Below are 17,613 nucleotides of genomic sequence, written 5' to 3'. Positions count from 1 at the left end.
GGTGCACAAAATAGTTTCATGAAGTCAAAAAGAAAATAATAAATTAAAAGCCTGCATTTATAAAGCACATTATCAGACTTCTCACATCATATCCACAACACTTCGCAGAACAATTTTATTGTTTGACATCTAAAATTCTTAAAAGGACAAGACAGTTGCCAAGATGTTGACCCCTGGATGAAGGGGTCACAGTCTCAGAATAAGAGACTGAGACGAGGAGAAATTTCTTCATTTGGAGGGTTGAGGATCCTTGGAATTTTCCATCCGAGGGTTGTGGATGCTCAGTCACTGATGGTCATGATTGAAATCGACTGATGTTTGGACACTAAGAGAGTTAAGGGATATGGGAATAAAACAGGAAGATGGAGCTAAGGTAGAAAATGGCAGAGCAGGGTCAAAGGGCTGAATTGCCTGCCCCTCCTCCCATTTCTTATGTTGATGTGTGTGGGGGTAAGAGCGGCATCCATTTTACATATAGCAAAACAACAAAGCAACCAAGCTGAATAACAAATTAATCCCCCTTTGTCTATGTGTCGCTTAAGGGGGTGGGGGGGAACATGGATAGGAGAACATAGGTGGGGAGATAGGGGTGGTGGTGGGAGGGAAGGAATTTTTGGAGGGAGGAGATGGGCAAGACAGCCAAGGCCTGAAGGAACCAAACTCAGCTCCTGAGCTGCAATCTTTTGGTTTCTGTACCAAGGAAGGAGATGGAGATGGGAGGCACTGAGACTTGCACTGACCTTAGAGCAGGAGTGCAAGTGTAGAGTAGGAAGGTCAGAGTGGGAGGGAGTGTTGAAGCAGCCCACCATAGGCAGGGTAGATCACACACCCAGGCAGAAAGATGACATTTGGTGCCCCCCCCACAAACTCTGTTTGGGCTGCTCAAAATACAAAAGGTGCAAAGGCAGCATCTGAGATTCTAGGAAGTTTGTTTCTCAAGGGAGGAATCTCTGGGGATCAGGTAATGGTGCACAAAGACATGAATTGGCAAGTGTTGGTGACATGGCAAGTGGCAACAGAATAGCAATGGCAAATGGAATTACTGAAGCACTTACAAGGGTATATTGATCAAATGGTCACTCTAAAGAACAACAGGGAGAGGAGGAAGGACAAACGATCTTTTGAATATATAACCAAGAGAGAGGGTCATCTCCTGGTACTGGTTTGGAAATGTCCTTTAGGGAATGAAATCCGCCATCCTTACCTGGTCTGGCCTACATATGATTCCAGATCCAGATTAATATGGTTGACTCCTAACTGCCCCCTGAAATGGCCTACGCAGCCCCTCAGTTCAAGGGCAATTAGGGACGGGCAATAAATGCTGGCCTTGCCAGCGACACCCACACCCCATGAAAGAATAAAAAAATTAACAGACTTATTCAGTTCACAACTTTCCATGATAGGATTTGAACTCTCAACCTCTGGGTTGTTAATACTACCATAACACTAGGCCAATACAGAAGGGGGGACGCCTGAGGAAGGAGGGAGTTGAGGATTCACACATGTAGGTGAGGGAGAGAAAATGCACTCGGATCAGGTAGGTTTATTGGGACTAAGCAAAGCTGTAAACTCTCCAGAATGACAGCACCAAGTTTCCATCCCTAAGGTGAGCTCCGAGCTAAAAACTTATGAGGCATTCAAACAAGAAGCTGCCTTCCATCATATCAAGGGGCTCCATTAAATGCTTTTTTATAATGATTAATTCAAACAAGGGGAGAGCAATGAGCAAGTCACCATTAAAAGATGCAAAGGTCCCATACATAGAAGCAGCTCATTAATTTTCATTAATCTGGGAACGGATTTTTTTTTAAAAAAAGAGATGAAAAGGGTTAAATTCTATACGAAGACAAACAGAATACTTTCCTTTATTAGCTGAGACATAGAATGTGAGAGCTATGAGGTTGTGCTAGAACTGTGTAAAACAGTTCTAGCACAACCTCAGTTCTGTTGAAGGGTCATGAGGACTCCAAACGTCAACTGTGCTCTTCTCCACCGATGCTGCCAGACCTGCTGAGTTTTTCCAGGTATTTTTGTTTTTGTTTTGTATAAAACACTAGTTAGGCCACAGCTGGAGTACTGCATGCACTCCTGGTCACTGCATTATAGGAAAGTTGTGATTGCACTAGAGAGGGTAAAGAGGAGACTTAAAAGGATGTTGCCTGGACTGGAGAATTTTAGCTACGAGGAAAGGCTGGAGTTGTTTCCTTTGGAACAGAGGAGGCTGAGGGGTTATTTAATTGAAGTGTATAAAATTAAGGGCCTGGATAGAGTGGATTGAAAGCACCTACCTTCCTTAGAAGAGAGGTCAATAACCAAAGAGAACAGAGTTAAAGTACTTGGCAGAAGGATAAGGGGGGCGTTGAAGAGAGATTTTCTCATCCACAGGATGGCAGGGGTCTGGAACAAACTGTTTGAAAAAGGGTGGTAAAGGCAGAAACCCTCATTATATTTAAAAAACACTCGTTCGTGCATTTGAACTGCCATAAACTACAGGGCCAAGGACCAAGAGATGGAAAATGGGATTAGGCTGGATAACTCTTTCAGACATGATGGGCTGAATGGTCTCCTTCCATACCGTAAATTTCTATGATTCAGTCAGAGTTATCAGAAAGAGATCAGGGGGATATAACAGCTCCAAACAGGATAGGTAGACTGTAACATGAATATGAGAAACTGATACCATCATGTTAGTCACCTCATTATTTGAATGCCTAATTACTGTTTGGTGAAGCAGGGAGTTTGGACAGTGAAGGATGAAAATGCACCAGTGACTCACGAGGAGTGAGCTCTCCCCCCAGCAAACTCCGAATGAGTGGGGTGACATTGTATCAACCCATGCTGTGAAGGATAGAGTAAAGCCACCTCTATACTAACCCATCAAACACACTCAGGACAGGGACAGCAATGGATTAGATGCAGAGTAAAGCTCCCTCCACGCTGCATCCACAACAGGAGCATTTGCTCTGTTCATGACTGACAGCAGAACAGTAACCGTCAACAAAAAGATGATGTTTATGATTGTGCTGCAAATAGTGCGAGTTTTATCATATCAGCAGTGACATTTTCATTTCTCACTGTTCAGCTTCATACAGCCTGCACCCAAACATCTTCCATATTACCACGCCCAGCATCAAATAAACTTCAGAGGAGTTCACAGGCACCACTAAAAACCGTTAAAACTGAATTTGTAACACTGGGGTAGAAACGATTTGCCCTATTACTTCTTCAATTTATTTTGTGTATTGGTGAAGGGAGCGTGATGATTTCGGACTGGAGACTGACGCAGATCGGCAGTACATTCACAACATGGCCAGCTCTGCAACTCTCAAGCAGTGTCAAATCTGAACCTACAGCGTGACCGTGCCAGTAGCCAGCTTGTAAAGATATCTGGGGTGGAAAATGTTGCTTCGTAGCAACAGGAAACACTTCTCTAGCCACTTAGGTTGTGGCTAAAGAGATTTATTAGGGCGGAGATCAACTGAGAGCTCGACTCTAATATCTCTTTATGACAAGGTTAGGTACAAATGTCTATAATGTTATTGGAAATTATTTTTAAAATGGAATTGTAGTAGAGTCTGTGTCTATGTGTTTAACTGTATACGTCTTAACTGGATTAAAGCCAGCTAGTCTGGGTGCTTTAATGTACAGTAGTTTTAGATGTTAATTGGGTGAACAATGAGGAGGATAGAAGACAATGTGTAAATTTTCATTTTTTCAGTAAAGCATTCAGAAATGGAAGTAAAATCCTGCACCTAGCTGGGAGATGCCAAGCAATGTATTTACATTACTAATAAAGTTAGTAGGATGAAAATATTATTGTTAGAAGATGTGAATTAACATCCAAACTGACATACGAGGAGAGACTGAGTCGGTTAGGATTATATTCATTGGAGTTCAGAAGAATGAGGGGGGATCTCATAGAAGCCTATAACATTTTAACAGGACTAGACAGGGTAGATGCAGGAAGGATGTTCTCGATGGTGGGGGAGTCCGGAACCAGGGGTCACAGTCTGAGGATACGGTGTAGACCATTTAGGACTGAGATGAGGAGAAATTTCTTCACCCAGAGTGCGGTGAGCCTGTGGAATTCACTACCACAGAAAGTAGTTGAGGCCAAAACATTATATATTTTCAAGGAAAGATATAGCTCTTGGGGTGAAAGGAATCAAAAGATATGGGGAGAAAGCAGGAGCAGGCTATTGAGTTGGATGATCAGCCATGATCATAATGAATGGCAGAGCAGGCTCGAAGGGCCAAATGGCCTACTCCTGCTATGTTCTATGTTTCTATGAAAAGCTAGGTACACACACACACACAAACTCCTTTCTGTTTATAAGTCAGAGGCATTTAAGGTCTAAACAGCCTGTAAGCCCTACAACTGTGTCTGCAAAGGAACTAAATTGCAAGGAACCTCATTTTGAATTCATAAGGTCAAATGTGCTTTGCCCATTGTCTGTTAAAAGCCTATGGGTTATTGTTGCCTTGGTGAAGACTTAGCTGGGAGTGATTAATTTGGGGATTTGTTATTATGATAGTAATTTGTAGATGTGTGCATGTGTTTAATTTGTTGTTAAATTAATAAATGTTTAATTTAGTTTTATACAAAAAAAACCTTTTGAGGCTCAGTGGTCTTATTCCTGAATTCAGAGCTGCATCTCAAACATACCATTTGAAAATATGACAGTTGTTCCAAGTTTACCTCTGGGATTTAAACAACTCAGCCTTTACCAATTGCTGTGTATACAAACCTATACTGCACCTGCCCCGAGAGCGTTTGATGCTGGTCACAGAAAGTGCAAATTTCTAATATGATGATATCAAATGCACAACTTGAAGCCCAAACTTTCTGTTTAGTGTTTTTTTTTTGGAAAAGATTCAAATAACCTGGTAACTTGCATCGTACAGAAGATTCTGGTAAATGCATCAATATCACTTTGCAACAATAATGAACAACTCTTACATCTTTACCAGAAATATATCAATTTATTGAATCTAGTTGACCTCAAGTTGGGACAGTACCTAACAGAGTACACATTTCCATCACTTTAATTGAAACTTAAAACCACAACAATTTTCAAACCATAGTTATTGTAATTCAGATTATAGATGCAAGGAAAGTGAGCTAAGAGTGGGCCATTCAGAAGTGACACAGGATTGAGAGGGGGATAGAAATCTCACTCTGGATTTCCTTATCACAAATCCTTAAGAAGAAACAGGTGTAAAAATGTACTTTTTCAACAAACTTGCTCAATTCCTCTTCCAAACTGCTTTCACAATTGTGGCGAATAGACGGGTCAAACTCCTAGAATTCCCTCCCCAACAGCACTGTGGGTGTACCTACACCACATGGGCTGTAGTGGTTCAAGGCGGCAGTTCACCACCACCTTCTCAAGGGCAATTAGGGAGAGTCACTGAATATTGACCTAGCCAGCAACTCTCAAATCCAGAGAAGGAATAAAATATTAAAATATGAATTTATAATAATCCATAATGAAAAACTGGTGTATCTGGTTCATACTCTTGTATTTCTCAAAATAAAGCAAACAACCGAACCCAATTCCAGATTATCTGCTGCCTCTTAAGTGACCCCCTGCATGAACTCACCCAGTGTCAAGTAGACAGCAATCAGACTTTGCCCCCTTAAAAATATACATATTGCCCTGACAGAACAACAAATTAATTTGACGTTGCCTAATGCTCTTCTGCATTCTCTAACCTATCAGGAGAAATGCCACAGGGGAGTTGCTAACAATCATTAGCCCAACTCCTAACAGCATTACACATACTAAGTCAAAACTAATTGTAGCCTTTAGATGAAGTGGTGTTAGAAGATAGGAAGTAATTGGACCATGGATAATTTAAACTCCATTGTAAAGATCTACATTTGGCATAGTGCCTTTAATGGCAGGGAGGGGTCCTACATTACGACAGGGACTACACTTCACAAGTATTTCATTGGCTGTAAAGAACTTCAGGCCATCTTGAGGTGGTGAAGGGTGCTACATAAATGCAGAGTTGTCTGTGATCTGCCACTTCCAGCGGCGAGTGCTGCTCACAGGAACATGGAGTGAGAAAACACACGTGCTCAGCGCATGCTTTCCAGGATGCGTTTCCTGTAGGGTGTCATTCCAACTGGAAACACCTGACCACAGAATCACTTCACAGGGGATAAAATGGAGAATTGACAAATACGCATCGTCACAGGACAAATAAGAAACTTGCATTCGTATAGTGCCAACAATGTACTTAATGCATCCCCCAAGGCACTGCACGGGGGAATTAACAAAATTGGACACTAGGCCCCATAAGGAGATATTAGGACAGGCTAACAAAAGCTTGGTCAAAGAGGTAAGTTTTAAGGAGCATCTTAAAATAGGAGGAAAGAGGATTTTATGGCCCCACTGGCGCTGGGCATCATGGCGGGTGGGGGCGGGGGGAGGGGCACAATATGGTGAGAAGACCAATAATTGGTTTCTCGCCATCGTGAAATCAGTTTGTGATGGTCCGCTCCACCCACCAATGGTGGGCCAAGTGTCCTGCCGCTGTCCGTCAGGAACCTAATTTCAATATTTTAGCATCTGATCATAAGCCCTGCTCGCCGGAATCGTACGCCCCCACCCTCGCTGGATCATCACGCCGACATGTTTCACAACTGTACATAGCGACATGCACCTGGCAACTGCACTTCGCTTGGGACTTTGAGGTTTGTTTGCCAACCTTGCTTCGGGCAGCACTCAGTCATCAGCCCCAGGCTTCACAGGCAGCACCACATCACTTTTAAGGGGGGAGGGGGTTGGAGGCTCACAGGCAAGTCTCTACCTACCAGACTAGCCATAAGTCAGGGTTGGCTTTTCAATAGCTGCAGGGCTAGGGCTTGCTTGGGGAAGGGGGAAGAAGAGGCTGCAGGGTGAGGCCTGTACTGGGGAAGGTTGGGGGGAGGGGGGGGTGGAAATCGCAGGATGTGTGGAGGCACATATTGATCTGGGCAAGTGGCCTCAAGAGGGTGAGGACTGAGGAGGCAGTCTCCAGAGGAGATGAGGTCAGATGATGATGTGAGTGTGTGTGTCAGAGAGCGAGTAGCAATGAAAACTTGAGCTGGCAGCGAGTGAGATATGAACATACAAAATAGGAGCAGAACCCACATGCTGTACCTGCACACTAACCTTTTGTGACTCATGCATAAAGAAACCTAGATCCCCCTGCACCTCAGAACTCTGCAGTCATTCTCAATTTAAGTAATACTCTGGTTTTTTTTATTCTTTCTGCCAAAGTGAACAGCTTCACATTTTCCCACATTATACTCCATCTGCCAGATTTTTGCCCACTCACTCAACCTATCTATATCATTCTGCAAACTCTTTATGCCTTCTTCACAACATACTTTCCTACCTATCTTCCTGTCGTCTGCAAATTTAGCTCCCATGCCTTCGCTCCCCTCAGCTAGGGGTCATTGATGTAAATCGTAAGAAGTTGAGGCCCAGCACAGACCCTTGCAGGATTCCACTCATCACATCCTGTCAATCAGACAAAGGCCCATTTATGCATAATCTGTTTTCTGCCAGCCAATCTACTATCCAGGTCAATAGATGTTACCCTGTACACCAGGAGCTTTTATTTTCTGCAATAAGCTTTGATGTGGCACCTTATCAAATGCCTTCTGGAAATCCAAGCACAGCACGTCTACAGACTCTAACCACCGCACACATTACTCCTTCAAAAGAACTCTAATAAATTAGTTAAACATGATTTCCCTTTCATAAAACCGTGCTGACTCTTCCCGATTACCTCGTATTTTTCTAAGTGCCCAGCTATAACCTCTTTAATGATCGACTCTAACATCTTCCCCAAAACAGACGTCAAGCTAACTGGCCTATAGTTTCCTGTTTTCTGCTTCCCTCCCTTCTTGAATAAAGGGATTATATTTGCTACTTTCCATTCTGATGGAACCTTTCCAGAATCTAGGGAATTTTGGAAAATTAACACCAACGGATCTACCACTTTTAAGACTCTAGTATGAAGTCCACCTGGTCCTGGAGGAGACTTGTCAGTCCAAAGTCCCATCAGTTTGCACAGTACCGCTTGCCTAGTGATTGTAATTTCGAAGTTCCTCTCTACCCTCCAGACACCATTGAATGTGTGAGTTTGGAGTGATAAGATGGTTGCCTTACCCTGACGGCAGGATGAGATTGATCATCCATTTTCTGCACTGGGTGGTCGATCTCGTGTGCAGCATTATCACTGACCACCTCCCAAGCTCGAACGGTGAGATGGTGATGGGCCACCTGCAGTCAGAGTGAGGGTAGAGGACATCGTGGTGGGCCTCCACGGTGTCCAGGAGGTGATCCCAGGAATGCATCACTGAATCGGGGACGGTTGGGGGTGGGGGTGGGGGTGGGGGGGGGGGGGGGTGGGGGGGTGCGCGCGGCTGCACTCTTCTTGGCTTTTGGGGCCATATTTTCACCGGTGCCCTCCTGGGTTTCAAGCATTGAGAAGTGTGTGCACAGCTGCAATTTAAATCTGGTGCCCTGCGTGAGGAAGCGGCGAGGTAATGGCGTGGCGGGCAAATTGGAGGTCACCCACCAGCAAGGCAGCGCGTTTCCTGTGGCTGCTTAATTAATAAGACGAGAATGGGGCGATACAGCGTGAAAGTCTACCATTGCGGCATTCCCCGCCCACTACCGCACTGTCTGCAAATCTGGGACAATTACGCTCAAGATTGTTTTTGGGGAGGGAATTCCAGAGCTTAGGGTCTAGACAGCTGAAGGCACAACACCAACTGTGGGGGTGAAGGAAGTGGGAAGAGGTCAGAGTTAGAGGAGAGAGCATTGGTGGAAAAAACAAACAAACCAAAATATCATTGTAGGAAATCGTCACGGAAACTGCCAGGAAGATACAGGCATGTGGGGTGGCGGTGTGAACGCGACTTCAGTCCATGAGTTCGCCAGGGCTCAAGGCGCATATGTGACACTGGGTCTCAGAGTCAGATGGAAAAATGACAGATCAAAATCACCGTAGAAAGTAGCAATTAGAAAAAAGTACATTCATCCTCTTCAAGCAAAAGGCCAAATCAGCCTGTGTCGGGGTCTCGACTTGCATGTGTCAAATCAGAGTGGAACCTTCTAAAAAGTAGTTATTGATAAAGATGATTACTACTTTCCACCCAAGTCACCAGACGTCTAATCTCACCCTCTGCCCAGCTCAGCAGCTTCAGAAACTGTGGGTGGAAACTGATAGCGAATAAAATGTGGCTCAGCACCAGAAAGCTAGATAAACATTAAGGTCATAAACGTTTATAGAGATTGGGAGAGGATGCAGCAAGTGAGCAATTTCAACTCAAAATCTGAGGTTTTTTGGAAGCACATTAAGAACCACAACATATGTATGACACCTTTATTATAGCAAAACACCCCAATGTGCTTCACAGGGGCATTCAAAGGACAAAAAAAGAACTGACCACAAAAAGAGATATTCAGACAAATGACCAAAGGCTTGGTCAAAGTACTAGATTTTAAGGAGCCTATTGAAATGAGAAAGAGGCAGAGAGGTTTAGAGGGGGGATTACCAGAGTGTAGGACTGAAGAAACAGTCACCAATAGTAGAGCGACAGAAGTCAGGGGTGTACAAATTGAAGGAGTGCATTCTGCCTTAATTAGCATCCACCTCGTCCTCTCAATACTGATTAACAGGGGATCAAGAGTGTTGTTCATTAGCAAGTCGGCAAGAGGAGCAAACCTTCAGCAATTTGTGCTGATCCACTTTCATGATAAAATGTCAAGGTCAAAAACTGACTGAGGTCAGAAACCGAATTAAAATCTAGAAACTTTGAGCAAAGCTGCCCCTCCAGAATTAGTCGCACACAGTCCCCCCCCACCGATAACGCATAGCGCAGACCAACTGTGTACTGACCCAAGTGGAATTTTAAAGTCTGGCATGGCAATGCTAAATATAATACAGATCCCACAGCTCTCCATCAGAGTGAGGAGAGGTACCTACATGCAGCATCAACTAAAGCTTTGTTCATCATCCCCTCCATCTGCTTAAAGGTTATACAATCTGCTATCAACCCCAAGCCAGATAATTTCCTGAGGAAAGGTTCTTCAAAAAAAAAATTCAGGTGGATTTTTGGAATTTTTGGCAGCAAATATCCCAAGAAAGTCTTATTCCTCAGACAAGCTGCGCTGTCTGCTGATCACAGCAGATATACATCCTTTCCTTGATCACCTGAGAAGGAAAGACGATAACGCCTTTTACAACTTCAAAACATCATAAAGAGCTTCACAGTCAATGAAGTGAGAGGGAAGGGGGAGGGGGAGAGAAAAGAGAAGCGGGAGAGAGAGAGAAAGAAAAGAGAAGGGGGGAGAGAGAGAGAAAGAGAGAGAGGAGTAGGGGGGGGGAAAGAGAGAGAGAGAGAGAGAGAGAGAAAAGGGAAGGGGGGGAGAGAGAGAAAGAAAAGAGAAGGGGGGAGAGAGAGAGAAAGAGAGAGAGGAGGAGGGGGGAGAGAGAGAGAGAGAGAGAAAAGGGAAGGGGGAGAGAGAGAGAAAAAAGAGAAGGGGGGAGAGAGAGAGAAAAAAGAGAAGGGGGGAGAGAGAGAGAAAAAAGAGAAGGGGGGAGAGAGAGAGAGAAAAGAGAAGGGGGGAGAGAGAGAAAAAAGGAGAAAGGGAGAGAGAAAAAAGGAGAAGGGGGGAGAGAGAAAAAAGAGAAATGGAGAGAAAGAAAAACGAGAAAGAGGGAGCACGAGAAAGAAATTGGAAGGGGGACAGAAAGAGAGCGGTGGGGGAGAGCGAGCAAGAGAGAGAAAAAATACGGGGAACTGATTTGCTGCACTTAATATGTGCCGCATGAAAATATTCCAACCAAAAATATCTGGATATGTTAATTAAATTGAAAATCTCTGGAGGTGGAAGTGGGTTGCAAGCACCACAGTGCAGGCAGCAGGCTGGTGGGTTCAAGCTCATCACACTCTGAAGGTCAAGTACAGGCAGCAAAAACAAGCTGTGGTTACTGAAGTCTGTGCTTGGGTCTCCGGGACCAAAACCAGCATGCTGAGCTTCATAAATACATATGGTTTCTCTAAATAGAGTAAAGCTCCCTCTACACTGTCCCCATCAAACTCTCCCAGGACAGGTACAGCACGGGGTTAGATACAGAGTAAAGCTCCCTCTACACTGTCCCCATCAAACTCTCCCAGGACAGGTACAGCACGGGGTTAGATACAGAGTAAAGCTCCCTCTACACTGTCCCCATCAAACTCTCCCAGGACAGGTACAGCACGGGGTTAGATACAGAGTAAAGCTCCCTCTACACTGTCCCCCTCAAACACTCCCAGGACAGGTACAGCACGGGGTTAGATACAGAGTAAAGCTCCCTCTACACTGCCCCCACCAAACACTCCCAGTACAGGTGCAGCACGGGGTTAGATACAGAGTAAAGCTCTCTGTACACTGCATTTCTGCGTGTCTCCCTTTAAGTCTTTCTGTGTGTGTCTCTCTCTGTCTGAAAACCACACACTATATGGGGACAGTGTAGAGGGAGCTTTACTCTGTATCTAACCCCATGCTGTACCTGCCCTGGGAGTGTTTGATGGGGATAGTGTAGAGGGAGCTTTACTCTGTATCTAACCCCATGCTGTACCTGCCCTGGGAGTGTTTGATGGGGATAGTGTAGAGGGAGCTTTACTCTGTATCTAACCCCATGCTGTACCTGCCCTGGGAGTGTTTGATGGGGATAGTGTAGAGGGAGCTTTACTCCGTATCTAACCCTGTGCTGTACCTGTCCTGGGAGCATTTGATGGGGACAGTGTAGAGGGAGCTTTACTCTGTATCTAACCCCATGCTGTACCTGCCCTGGGAGTGTTTGATGGGGATAGTGTAGAGGGAGCTTTACTCTATATCGAACTCCATGCTGTACCTGTCCTGGGAGTGTTTGATGGGGACAGTGTAGAGGGAGCTTTACTCTGTATCTAACCCCATGCTGTACCTGTCCTGGGAGTGTTTGATGGGGACAGTGTAGAGGGAGCTTTACTCTGTATCTAACCCCGTGCTGTACCTTTCCTGGGAGTGTTTGATGGGGACAGTGTAGAGGGAGCTTTACTCTGTATCTAACCCTGTGCAGTACCTGTCCTGGGAGTGTTTGATGGGGACAGTGTAGAGGGAGCTTTACTCTGTATCTAACCCCGTGCTGTACCTGCCCTGGGAGTGTTTGATGGAGACAGTGTAGAGGGAGCTTTACTCTGTATCTAACCCCGTGCTGTACCTGTCCTGGGAGTGTTTGATGGGGACAGTGTAGAGGGAGCTTTACTCTGTATCTAACCCCGTGCTGTACCTGTCCTGGGCATGTTTGATGGGGACAGTGTAGAGGGAGCTTTACTCTGTATCTAAACCCGTGCTGTACCTGTCCTGGGAGTTTTTGATGGGGACAGTGTAGAGGGAGCTTTACTCTATATCGAACTCCATGCTGTACCTGTCCTGGGAGTGTTTGATGGGGACAGTGTAGAGGGAGCTTTACTCTGTATCTAACCCCATGCTGTACCTGTCCTGGGCATGTTTGATGGGGACAGTGTAGAGGGAGCTTTACTCTGTATCTAACCCCGTGCTGTACCTGCCCTGGGAGTGTTTGAGGGGGACAGTGTAGAGGGAGATTTACTCTGAATCTAACCCCGTGCTGTACCCGTCCTGGGAGTGTTTGATGGGGACAGTGTGGAGAGTCGCGACCCTCATTGGGATTGTGGGAGGAGATTTTGGGGTTGTAAGCTCCCAGGCCATAATGGTGGCTGTGAAGCAGAGACTCTGTTGGGAAGTCCTTCGATTGGCTCCAAGGCCTCATGATATGCGCACCCACTTTTTTTTTTCTGGCTCATAGTCCACTGGGAGGGGAGCAAACAAGTTTCACACAGGCAGCCTCAGTGTCTGCCATGAACACATCCAAATTTTTTATGGATTGAAGTTGACTTGGCAAGTAAGAGAAAATTTTCATCAAAATATTTTAAAAATTTAAAAACACATGATTCTTGTATGTTTAAAGTTACTGTGCATATTAATAATTAAACAGTGAAGGTTACCAACCTCTTGTCTTATTCTGGCACCCCACACCCGCTGAGCCACTGAAGCTCAACAACTCTCGTACAACAAATTTTCACTTTGGAGTCTGACCAAGTCTGAGGCATTAAAATGGAGTCACACCGGGAAAAGGTTTGGAAAGCACTGGCACAGAGGCAGCTTTGCTCTGTCCCCATCAAACACTCCCAGGACAGGCAGAGCACGGGGTTAGATACAGTGTAGAGGGAGCTTTACTCTGTATCTAATCCCATGCTGTAAGAAGACCTTTACTCCGCTGAACTCGGGTGTGCTCAGTTCAGTGATTAAAATGGCAAAATGTCCCTTCAACCTTGATAGCTGATGACTAGGAAATTCCACTTGTAAGTTGACACCAATTCAACAGCTTTTCCTAGCGCTTCCTAATACAAACCCAGAGCCAGAAATAACCCTCCACTGGAAGAGGGGTGGGGGAGGGTGTGGAAACTGATGAGAAGGAAATGGGTGGCCTTTTAAGTGAAGGAAGGACATGATGTGGAAGAGCAGAATAACTGTACACGGCTCTGGATGGGGTGAGATTTATGGGCTGAATGACTTTTAGTCACTCTGGATTTTTAATGTTCTCATTAAAAAGAAGCAAAATAAAAACTCACATTTATAAAGCTCCTTTCACAAGCTCAGGTTGTCCCAAAGCACTTGACAGCCAGTGTAGTCACTGCTGTAAATGTAGGAAACTCAGCAGCCAGTTGAGCACAAGAAGCTCCCACAAACAACAATGTGATAAATGACCAGGTAATGGGCAGAATCTCGCTGGTGGAAAGCCTGGAGGCAGGAAGGGCATTTACTTAGGCGGGCTGGTGGTGTACCTGAACTCCGCTGTCTCTTCACCTCCACCAGAATTAAGTTCTGGGCGGGAAGGCCCGTGGTTGACCTTCCTGTTCCGTTGCCAATTGAGGCCCTTAAGTGGCCAATTAATGACCATCTAAAGGCCATCACCTTGCCACCATTGTTAATAACCCAGCAGCGGATGGGCCTCTCGCCATACAGCACGAACAAGTGTCACCTCAAGGTGGGGGGTTGGGGCGGTGGGGTCCAATCGAGGATCTGGGCATTGGGAAATGGGGTGGGGGGACCTGCTGAGAGCCAGTTCCTTACCCTTCCTTCTGAACGCCCTGCCCCCTCTCCCTGCAACCCCTACTGCATGAAACTTTCTCCCTGCCTCACAATACTTACCTGTAGCCTGGGTCCTCCACAATCCTGGGACTGTGGGGGGGGGGAGGGATGAGATGTCCTTCCGGCAGCAGCCACTGCCTCCCCAGTGGCCCTGTTGAGTGCAAGAGCTGCCTACCTCCGATTGGCCGGCAGCTCTCACTAGGCGGGACTTCCACCCCGAGGGGCTTGATTTCAGGGGAAAGGTCTGCCACTGCCTGATTGGCTTGTGCTTCGTAAGGCCTTCTGGAAAAAGAGGGAGTGCAGGTCTCTTAAGGCCTCCTGATGCCTCAACAAGAAGGACAATGTGTTCTTTCAGTGATGTTCATGGAGGGATAAATATTGGCCAGGACAAAAGGGAAAACTCCCTGCTTTTCTTGGACAATGGCATCTTTTGCATCTTTCCAATGGGATAGACAGGGCCTGGACTTAATATTCCATTTGAAAGATGGCACTACTGACAGTGCAGCCTCCCTCAGTACCGCACTGGGTGTGTCAGCCCGAATTATGGTATCAAGCCTCGAGTGAAACTTGAACCCACACCTACTGATTCAGAGTGAGAGTAGTGCCCACTGAACCATGTTAGTTAAAAATGTAACCGTCCTCACTATTTTTCCGATATGTACATTTACACGGATCTCCTTTGTCTAGCACATTGATTCCATGTGATCGGGATTAGTAATAGTAACACATTTCGCTGGCCTCTTACTGCCCTGCCTGCAGTTCCCCTTTTTACAGTCGGTTGACAAATAATCCTGCCCACTTGGTAGCTACTGGCCAACATGTGAAAACTCATCCCAGCACTTGTTATTCACTAAGATTAAAGCAAAATACTGCAGATGCTGGAAATCTGAAACAAAAACAGAAAATGCTGGAAAAAAACTCAGCAGGAGTAAACTCAGGTCTAACCAGCATCTGTGGAGAGAAAAACAGAGCTAACTTTGAGTCCGTATGATTTGTTATTCACTCTGTGACAGTATTAAGGACAACCTGATCAGATAGGTTTGGTACACAGCGTGTCAGCTGAGCTTCCTATGCTGATGGAGAGTTAGACAAGATCATGGAGGAGGTTCAGGGGCAAAATTAAGGTCATTCAGCCAAAGTTCTTGCTCCAGTAGCCCAACGCTCTCAGGCACATCTAACTTTGTTTTCCAAAGTCAGGTCTCTTTCAAGCCCACCTGAGAAATCATCTTTGCCAAAGAATTCTTCCCAATATTAAAACGATTTCTCACTCATTTAAATGTATCCCCTCTGACCATTCTTTGACTGAATTTAAAACTACAATCCTACTTTACCCTACCCATTGTAATGATCTTGCTGGGGAGGGGATGAGGTGGTGGACACTTGTGGCTTTGCCTGCCTCTGCAAGAGGGGGTTGGGGGGGCGCGGTAGTTTGGGTAAAGTGGGGCGCAGTAGTTTGGGTAAAGTGAAACCCAAAAAAGTCATAAACAAACAAACTCAAGGAGGACGGCAAATCTACTCGATAAGAAAACTCTATGTGGAGCTTAAATGATACTGGGACTAATCAGGCTAAATTAAGACGACAGGTTGCATTGACTAGACTTGTATTCTCTTGCTTTTAGAACATTAAAGGATGATCTCATTGAGGCATTTAAAATGATTGAGAGAAACTAGTTCCTCTGGTGGGTGAGTTCAGAACAAGGAGGCAGCTGTAAAATGAAAGCCAGGCCATTCAGGGGTGATGGCAGGGAGCACTTATTCACACACAGGATAGTGGGAACCCAGAACGCTCTCTCTCTCTCTCTCTCTCTCCAGAAAACGGTTGAACCTAGGCGAGGTCAACTGAAAATTTTAAAACTGAGATTCATAGAATTATCTCGTCAGGAGTTGAGGGTTAGGAAATCAAGGCGGAGAGATGGAGTCAAGGCACAAATCAGTCACGACCTAATTGCATCTCAAGCAGGTTTGAGGGGCTGAATGACCTCCCCCTTTTTCTATGCTAAAGGCCAACCTCAAGTCAGTAACGCTGTGGCTAAGTCTTCAAACTCAATAATAAAAGAAGGAGGAATGTTACACAGTATCTAAGGCCTTTCCTGCAACCAAATGGTTAGGAGAAGTCTACGTAGTACCAATCAGATCCATTTATAAAAAAAAATCAAAGACAAAAAGACAATCTCTGGGGTCCCGCAGTGTTTTACTAGAAATATATTGCATGCTTGTGGCAAAAGTGTTGAAATGTTCCATTGGGGAACTGCAAGTTCTAGTTTGTCTTCACCCTCCCCCATCCAATGAGGAAGATTTGCTTTCCTCTGAATCTAATCTGTCCACACAATCAACTGCTCTCGGGAGCCAGAGGAAATAAATTGGAATGGTTCTCGTTGGGAATTTGCCATTTCTGGGATACTAAAAGATCCAGAAAAATGCCAGAATGGAGGTGGAAATGGCTCCAATTTCTCTGGTGTTTCAGTAAATACAGCCAGCTGTAAAAAGTCTTGCTAGCAGGTAGGGAACCAGCTGCATCGTGCTAATCACATGGATTCTCTTTAGAAATATATATTGCAACATCCTTCCCTGCCTAGGGAATCTTACAAAAAAAAGAGAAGTGTTTGCCAAACGCTCTTGATTGTTGATGTCTCACTTGGGGAAGTTCACGGTGTGGTGTGAAACAGAAATATTCAAAAAACAGATATTCAAGACATCAAGGTCCCAGGTTTGATCGCTGCTCGATGCTGAGTTAGCTCAAGGGGAAAAGGAGGCCATTCAGTCCATCAAGTCAGTGTCAACTCTTTGAACGACCTATTTAAATTAATCCCACTCCCCTGCTCTTTCTCCGTAGCTCTGCAAATTTCCCCTTTTCAAGTATTTATCCAATTCCCTTTTGTGAGTTACTATTGAATCTGAAATGACGAAAGGAAGGAATGAAATGAAAGGGGGAGTTGGAGTGGGGGAGGGAAGAAAAGGAGAACAGAGGGAAACAGACAGGCTTCAACATTCAGTAAAACATTAATAACTCTGAAATGTGACAACTCTCCCTGTAATTGGAGATAATCTCCCTTCTCCTCCTAAATTTGCAAGGATTGTTTCCTATTGCTTTTGCCAATTTCGGATTTACAGCAAGTTTATTACCAGCTCTATTCCACTGTTCCTTTTCCAGATACCCCACTGCCAATCTAAGGCTTGACTGAATGGGTTGTAAACTTCAGAAATGTCGCCCATGTTGAAAACAGATTCTGCCTTCTGAAGCCCCACAGGTTGTTAAATGGATCATTAAATCGGGAGAGGTGATTGATCAAAATTGTGCAAAGCCATCATAGATCAGCAATGCGCAGGTAACAAATTTTCATCCTCATGATGTGGGCATTGCTAACAAGGTGAACATTTATTATCCATCTCCGGTTCCCCTTAGAAGGTT

At 45.1% G+C, this 17,613-nt stretch overlaps 1 protein-coding gene across 3 annotated transcripts in view; it reads right to left on the bottom strand.

Annotated features, from left to right (window-relative positions):
• Positions 1-17,613, bottom strand: part of LOC144671268 (ubiquitin-associated and SH3 domain-containing protein B-like) — a 126,937-nt gene that overhangs the window by 52,926 nt on the left and 56,398 nt on the right. Inside the window, exon 1 of one of the 3 annotated variants that reach the window (XM_078533093.1) lies at positions 13,062-13,116. The exons of the other annotated variants lie outside the window; for them this stretch is intronic. The gene's annotated coding sequence lies outside the window, so the exon portion shown is untranslated. Of the gene's footprint in view, positions 1-13,061; positions 13,117-17,613 lie in introns of those variants that run through there. 3 annotated transcript variants of the gene reach the window in all.

This window comes from Cetorhinus maximus, chromosome 2 (assembly GCF_964194155.1).
Source record: "Cetorhinus maximus chromosome 2, sCetMax3.hap1.1, whole genome shotgun sequence".
Taxonomy (NCBI): domain Eukaryota; kingdom Metazoa; phylum Chordata; class Chondrichthyes; order Lamniformes; family Cetorhinidae; genus Cetorhinus; species Cetorhinus maximus.
The sequence above is the reverse complement of the archived record's forward strand: the minus strand, read 5'-3'. Positions and strand labels throughout refer to the sequence as shown.